The 7,980-nt window shown below is 58.5% G+C and overlaps 1 protein-coding gene across 2 annotated transcripts in view; it reads left to right on the top strand.

Moving 5' to 3' along the window:
• Positions 1-848: 848 nt before the first annotated feature.
• Positions 849-7,980, top strand: part of LOC140389510 (eukaryotic translation initiation factor 5A-1-like) — a 37,576-nt gene continuing 30,444 nt past the window's right edge. The window contains exon 1 of one of the 2 annotated variants that reach the window (XM_072473659.1): positions 849-994. The gene's annotated coding sequence lies outside the window, so the exon portion shown is untranslated. Of the gene's footprint in view, positions 1,140-7,980 lie in introns of both variants that reach the window. The other variant, XM_072473658.1, reaches the window with a different exon arrangement.

Raw genomic sequence — 7,980 nt, 5'->3', positions numbered from 1 at the left:
TCTGGTCTGATCCCAGTCTGTGTGTGTGAATCTGGTCTGATCCCAGTCTGTGTGTGTGAATCTGGTCTGATCCCAGTCTGTGTGTGTGAATCTGGTCTGATCCCAGTCTGTGTGTGTGAATCTGGTCTGATCCCAGTCTGTGTGTGTGAATCTGGTCTGATCCCAGTCTGTGTGTGTGAATCTGGTCTGATCCCAGTCTGTGTGTGTGAATCTGGTCTGATCCCAGTCTGTGTGTGTGAATCTGGTCTGATCCCAGTCTGTGTGTGTGAATCTGGTCTGATCCCAGTCTGTGTGTGTGAATCTGGTCTGATCCCAGTCTGTGTGTGTGAATCTGGTCTGATCCCAGTCTGTGTGTGTGAATCTGGTCTGATCCCAGTCTGTGTGTGTGAATCTGGTCTGATCCCAGTCTGTGTGTGTGAATCTGGTCTGATCCCAGTCTGTGTGTGTGAATCTGGTCTGATCCCAGTCTGTGTGTGTGAATCTGGTCTGATCCCAGTCTGTGTGTGTGAATCTGGTCTGATCCCAGTCTGTGTGTGTGAATCTGGTCTGATCCCAGTCTGTGTGTGTGAATCTGGTCTGATCCCAGTCTGTGTGTGTGAATCTGGTCTGATCCCAGTCTGTGTGTGTGAATCTGGTCTGATCCCAGTCTGTGTGTGTGAATCTGGTCTGATCCCAGTCTGTGTGTGTGAATCTGGTCTGATCCCAGTCTGTGTGTGTGAATCTGGTCTGATCCCAGTCTGTGTGTGTGAATCTGGTCTGATCCCAGTCTGTGTCTATTGGGTTTGATGGTGAAATCCAGGATGTTGTTGGTGCAGACGTCAGAGGGGGTGATTTTCCAGCGCGCTGGCGTCACGGCGGCGTGGTCCTGCGTGCTGCTGGGCGGGGCCTGGGAGGGGTGCGGGTTATTGAGGATTGGTCAGGCCCCTCCCGTTGGCTGGCGCAGTGCTGGGAGGTGCGCATGCGTAGCAGCGCCTTCTGCCCGGACCGTTGGAAGGTGAGGCAGCAGCGCGCGCGCCGCGGCCTGAAGCGAATGGCGCGGTCGGCGGGAGGAGAGGCCCGGCCGCGCCCGGTCCGGCACCCCGCGCTCACTCAGATCGGGCGCCCACCGCCCTCTCTCCCCTCGCCGCGCGAGGTCTGAGGTAAAGTCCCGGCCTTTGTTCGGGCGGGTGAGGAGCGGGCGGCCTGGTGGCCCCGGGCCCCCCTCCGCACCCCCCCCAGGTCTCCCCTCCAGGTCCCCCCTCCGCACCCCCCCCCAGGTCCCCCCTCCGCAACCCCCCCCAGGTCCCAATCCCGCTACCGGAGCCGCTCCGCCTGGGGGCCCCAGGCCCGATTGCCGCCGCGCTGTAACTTCCGGGTTAGAGGTCACCGCTGACCCTCCGCAATCACAGCCCCCGGGGAGGGGGATGGGGTTAAATTGTCCACGTGGGGGGGAGGGGGGTAAATTGTCCACGTGGGGGTGAGGGGGGTAAATTGTCCACGTGGGGGGGAGGGGGTAAATTGTCCACGTGGGGGGGAGGGGGTAAATTGTCCATGTGGGGGGAGAAAGGGGGTAAATTGTCCACGGGGGGGGGAGGGGGTAAATTTTCCACGTGGGGGGAGGGGGTAAATTGTCCATGTGGGGGGGGGTAAATTGTCCATGTGGGGGGAGAAAGGGGGTAAATTGTCCATGTGGGGGGGAGGGGGTAAATTTTTCCACGGGGGGAGGGGGTAAATTTTCCACGTGGGGGGAGGGGGTAAATTGTCCATGTGGGGGGGGTAAATTGTCCATGTGGGGAGGATGGGGGGGGTAAATTGTCCATGTGGGGGGAGGGGGTAAATTGTCCATGTGGGGGGGGTAAATTGTCCACGTGGGGGGAGAAAGGGGGTAAATTGTCCATGTGGGGGGAGAAAGGGGGTAAATTGTCCATGTGGGGGGGGAGGGGGTAAATTTTCCACGTGGGGGGAGGGGGTAAATTGTCCATGTGGGGGGGGGTAAATTGTCCATGTGGGGAGGATGGGGGGGGTAAATTGTCCATGTGGGGGGAGGGGGTAAATTGTCCATGTGGGGGGGGGTAAATTGTCCACGTGGGGGGAGGGGGGTAAATTGTCCATGTGGGGGGGGTAAATTGTCCACGTGGGGGGAGGGGGGTAAATTGTCCATGTGGGGGGGGGGTAAATTGTCCACGTGGGGGGGAGGGGGTAAATTGTCCACGTGGGGGGGAGGGGGTAAATTGTCTGTGTGGGGGGGGAGGGGGTAAATTGTCCATGTGGGGGGGAGGGGGGTAAATTGTCCATGTGGGGGGGGAGGGGGGTAAATTGTCTATGTGGGGGGGAGGGGGGTAAATTGTCCATGTGGGGGGGAGGGGGTAAATTGTCCATGTGGGGGGGGGAGGGGGGGTAAATTGTCCGTGTGGGGGAGGAGGGGGTAAATTGTCCATGTGGGGGGGGGAGGGGGGTAAATTGTCCACATGGGGGGGAGGGGGGTAAATTGTCCACGTGGGGGTGAGGGGGGTAAATTGTCCACGTGGGGGTGAGGGGGGTAAATTGTCCACGTGGGGGGGAGGGGGTAAATTGTCCATGTGGGGGGAGAAAGGGGGTAAATTGTCCATGTGGGGGGGGGGGGGTAAATTTTCCACGGGGAGCGAGGGGGTAAATTTTCCACGGGGGGGGAGGGGGTAAATTTTCCACGGGGGGGGAGGGGGTAAATTTTCCACGGGGGGGGAGGGGGTAAATTTTCCACGTGGGGGGAGGGGGTAAATTGTCCATGTGGGGGGGGTAAATTGTCCATGTGGGGAGGATGGGGGGGGGTAAATTGTCCATGTGGGGGGAGGGGGTAAATTGTCCATGTGGGGGGGGGGTAAATTGTCCACGTGGGGGGAGGGGGGTAAATTGTCCATGTGGGGGGGGTAAATTGTCCACGTGGGGGGAGGGGGGTAAATTGTCCATGTGGGGGGGGAGGGGGGTAAATTGTCCACGTGGGGGGAGGGGGTAAATTGTCCACGTGGGGGGGAGGGGGTAAATTGTCCGTGTGGGGGGGGGAGGGGGTAAATTGTCCATGTGGGGGGGGGAGGGGGGTAAATTGTCCATGTGGGGGGGGTAAATTGTCTATGTGGGGGGGGAGGGGGGTAAATTGTCTATGTGGGGGGGAGGGGGGTAAATTGTCCATGTGGGGGGGAGGGGGTAAATTGTCCATGTGGGGGGGGGAGGGGGTAAATTGTCCGTGTGGGGGAGGAGGGGGTAAATTGTCCATGTGGGGGGGGGAGGGGGGTAAATTGTCCATGTGGGGGGGAGGGGGGTAAATTGTCCATGTGGGGGGGAGGGGGGTAAATTGTCCATGTGGGGGGGAGGGGGGTAAATTGTCCATGTGGGGGGGAGGGGGGGAAATTGTCCATGTGGGGGGGAGGGGGGTAAATTGTCCATGTGGGGGGGAGGGGGTAAATTGTCCATGTGGGGGGGAGGGGGTAAATTGTCCATGTGGGGGGGAGGGGGGTAAATTGTCCATGTGGGGGGGAGGGGGGTAAATTGTCCATGTGGGGGGGAGGGGGGTAAATTGTCCATGGGGGGGTAAATTGTCCATGTGGGGGGGAGGGGGGTAAATTGTCCATGTGGGGGGGGAGGGGGGAAATTGTCCACGGGATGAGGGGGGTCAGTTGTCCACGTCATGGGGGGGGTAAATTGTCCATGTGGAGGGGTCAATTGCACACGTCGGGGGGGGGGTAAATAGTCCATGTGAGGGGGGGGGTAAATTGTCCACGTGGGGGGAGGTGGGTAAATTGTCAATGTGGAGGGGTCAATTGTACACGTGGGGGTGGGGGGTAAATTGTCCACGTGAGGGGGGTAAATTGTCCACAGGGGGCGGAGGGTGGGTAAGTTGTCCACGTCGTGGGGGTGGGGGGTAAATTGTGCACGTGGGGGGGTGAGTGGGTAAATTGTACCCGGGGAGGGTGGGTGAATTGCCCATGTGGGGGGGAGGGGGGGTAAATTGTCCATGTGGGCAGGGGAGGGGGGTAAATTGTCCATGTGGAGGTGTCAATTGTACGCGTGGGGGGGGGGTAAATTGTCCACGTGGGGAGGGAGGGGGGTAAATTGTCCACGTGGGGGAGGGTGGGTAAATTGTCCATGTGGGGGGGGGGTTAATTGTCCATGTGGGGGGGGTAAATTGTCCACGTCGTGGGGGGGTCAATTGTACACGTGGGGGCGGGTAAATTGTACACGGGGAGGGTGGGTAATTTGCCCGCGTGGTGGGGGGGGAATTGTCCATGTGGAGAGGTCAATTGTACACGTCAGGGGGGGGGGTAAATTGTCCACGTGGAAGGGTCAATTGTACACGGGGGCGTAAATTGTACGTGAGGGGGAGTGGGTAAATTGTCCATGTTGGGGGAGGGGGGGTAAATTGTCCACGTTGGGGGGGTAAATTGTCCACCGGGGGGAGGGGGGGTAAATTGTCCACGTCGTGGAGGGGGTAAATTGTCCATGCGGAGGTGTCAATTGTACACGGGGGGGGGGGGGGTAAATTGTCCACGTCGGGTGGGTAAATTGTCCACGTGGGGGGAGGTGGGTAAATTGTCCATGTGGAGGGGTAAATTGTACGTGCAGGGGGGGGTGAGGGTGGTAAATTGTCCACTGGGGGGGGGGTAAATTGGGTAAATAGTCCATGTGGAGGGGTCAGTTGTCCACGTGGGGGAGGGGGGGTCAATTGTCCACATGGGGGAGGGTGGGTAAATTGTCCATGTAGGGGGGGGGTAAATTGTCCACGAGGGGGTAAATTGTCCACGGGGGGGAGAGGGGGTAAAGTGTCCACGGGGGAGGGTAAATTGTCCACAGGGGCATGTAAATTGTCCACGTTGGGTGGGGGGGGGGGAAATTGTACACATGGGGGATGGTGGGTAAATTGTCCACGTCGTGGGGCGGGGGGTAAATTGTCCATGTGGAGGGGTCAATTGTACACGTGGGCGGGGGGGAGGGGGGTAAATTGTCCACGTGGGGGGGGGTCAATTGTACACGTGGGGGAGGGTGGGTAAATTGTCCATGTGGGGGGGGGTAAATTGTCCACGTGAGGCGGGGGGGTAAATTGTCTACGGGGGAGTGGGTAAATTGTCCACGCCGTGGGGGGGTCAATTGTACACGTGGGGGGGGGATTGTCCACGTGGAAGGGTCAATTGTACACGGGGGGGGCGTAAATTGTACGTGAGGGGGAGTGGGTAAATTGTCCATGTGGGGGGAGGGGGTGTAAATTGTCCATGTGGGGGGAGGGGGTGTAAATTGTCCACGTTGGGGGGAGGGGGGTAAATTGTCCACGTGGGGGGGTGGGGTAAATTGTCCATGCGGAGGGGTCAATTGTACACGTGGGGGGGGTCAATTGTCCATGTTGGGGGGGGGGGAGAGTGGGTAAATTGTCCACGTGGGGGAGGGTGGGTAAATTGTCCACGTGGGGGGGAGGTGGGTAAATTGTCCATGTGGCGGGGTAAATTGTGCAGGGGGGGTGAGGGTGGTAAATTGTCCACGTGAGGGGGGGGTAAATTGTCCACGTGGGTTGAGATTGGGTAAATAGTCCATGTGGAGGGGTCAATTGTCCACGTGGGGGAGGGAGGGTCAATTGTCCACGTGGGGGAGGGGGTCAATTGTCCACGGGGGGGGAGGGGGGGAAATTGTCCATGTAGGGGGGGTAAATTGTCCACGTTGTGTGGGGTGGGGGGTAAATTGTGCATGTGAGGGGGAGGGGGGGGGAGTGGGTAAATTGTTCATGTGGGGGGGAGGGGTGAAAATTGTCCACGTGGGGGGAGAGGGGGGTAAATTGTCCACGGGCAGGGTAAATTGTCCATGTGGGGGGGTCAATTGTACACGTGGGGGGGGGTAAATTGCACACGTGGGGGGAGGGGTGTAAATTGTCCACGTCGGGTGAGGGGGGTAAATTGTACACATGGGGGAGGGTGGGTAAATTGTCCATGTGGAGGGGTCAATTGTACACGAGGGGGGGGAAATTGTCCACGTGTGGGGAGAGTGGGTAAATTGTACGAGGGTGGTAAATTGTCCACGTCGTGGGGGGGGGGGTACATTGTCCACGTGGGGGGGGAGGATGGGTAAATTGTCCATGTGGAGGGGTCAATTGTACACGGGGGGGGGGGTGTAAATTGTTCACGTGGGGGGAGGGGGGTCAATTGTACATGTGGGGGGGAGGGGGTAAATTGTCCACGGGGGGGGTAAATTGTCCATGTGGAGGGGTCAATTGTTCACGTGGGTGGGGGCAAATTGTCCACGTGGGGTGGGAAGGTGGTAAATTGTACACGTGGGGGGTCAATTGTACACGTGGGGGGAGAGTGGGTAAATTGTTAATGTGGAGGGGTCAATTGTACACGGGGGGGGGGGGGTAAATTGTCCATGTGGAGGGGTCGATAGTTCACGTGGGCGGGTGGAGGGGGTAAATTGTCCACGTGGGGTGGGAAGGTGGTAAATTGTACACGTGGGGGGCGGAGGGGTAAATTGTACATAGGGGGGTAAATTGTCCATGTGGAGGGGTCAATTGTTCATGGGGGAGGGGGTCAATTGTCCATGTGGGGGGGAAGGGGGTAAATTGTACATGTGGGGGGTAAATTGTACACGTGGGGGGGGAGTGGGTAAATTTTCCACGGGGGGGGGAGAGTGGGTAAATTGTTAATGTGGAGGGGTCAATTGTACACGGGGGGGGGGGGGAGGAGGAGGGAGGTAAATTGTACACGGGGTGAGGGTGGTAAATTGTCCATGTTGGGAGGGGGGTGGATAAATTGTCCACGTGAGGGGGGTAAATTGTCCACGTGGGGAGGGAGGGGGGAAAATTGTCCACGAGGGGGAGGGTGGGTAAATTGTCCACGTTGGGGGGGGGGGGTAAATTGTCCACGTGGGGGGAGGGGGGTAAATTGTCCATGTGGAGGGGTCAATTGTACACGTGGGGGGAGGGGGGTAAATTGTACACGGAGGGAGCGGTGTAAATTGTCCACGTTGGGAGGGGGGTAAATTGTCCACATGGAGGGGGGATAAATTGACCACTTGTGGGGGATGGGGGGTACATTGTCCATGAGGGGGGTAAATTGTCCATGTGGAGGGGGTCAATTGTACATGGGGGGGGTGTAAATTGTCCACGTTTGGGGGGGGGGAGACGGTGGATAAATTGTGCACGTGGGGGGGGAGGGGGGGTAAATTGTCCACGTGGGGGAGGGTGGGTAAATTGTCCACGGGGAGGTAAATTGTTCACGTGGGGGGGGGTAAATTGTCCATGTGGAGGTGGTCAATTGTACACGTGGAGGGAGGGGTGTAAATTGTCCATGTGGGGGGGGAGGGGGGGTAAATTGTACACGTGGGGGGGTCAATTGTGCACGTGGGGGGGGAGGGGGTAAATTGTCCATGTGGAGGGGTCAATTCACGGGGGAGGGGGTAAATTGTCCACGTGGGGTGGGAAGGTGGTAAATTGTACACGTGGGGGGGTCAATTGTACACGTGGGGGGGGTGATGGGGGTAAATTGTACATGTGGGGGTGAGGGGGGGTAAATTGTCCATGTGGAGAGGGGTCAATTGTGCACCGGGGGGGGGGATTGTCCACGTGGAGGGGTCGATTGTTCACGTGGGCGGGGGGGGGTAAATTGTCCACGTGGGGTGGGAAGGTGGTAAATTGTACACGTGGGGGGGGGTCAATTGTACATGTGGGGGGGCAGGAGGATAAATTGTCCATGTGGAGGGGTCAATTGTTCACGGGGGAGGGGGTAAATTGTACATGTGGGGGGGTAAATTGTACACGGGGGGGGTAAATTTTCCACGTGGGGGGGCAGAGAGTGGGTAAATTGTTAATGTGGAGGGGTCAATTGTACACGGGAGGGGGGTAAATTGTACACTGGGTGAGGGTGGTAATTTGTCAACGTGGGGAGGGTGGGTAAATTGTCCACGTTGGGGGGGGGTTAAATTGTCCACATGAGGGGGGGTAAATTGTCCACGTGGGGGAGGGAGGGGGGAAAATTGTCCACGAGGGGGAGG

Source organism: Scyliorhinus torazame, chromosome 14, assembly GCF_047496885.1.
Source record: "Scyliorhinus torazame isolate Kashiwa2021f chromosome 14, sScyTor2.1, whole genome shotgun sequence".
NCBI classification, from domain to species: domain Eukaryota; kingdom Metazoa; phylum Chordata; class Chondrichthyes; order Carcharhiniformes; family Scyliorhinidae; genus Scyliorhinus; species Scyliorhinus torazame.
The sequence above is the reverse complement of the archived record's forward strand: the minus strand, read 5'-3'. Positions and strand labels throughout refer to the sequence as shown.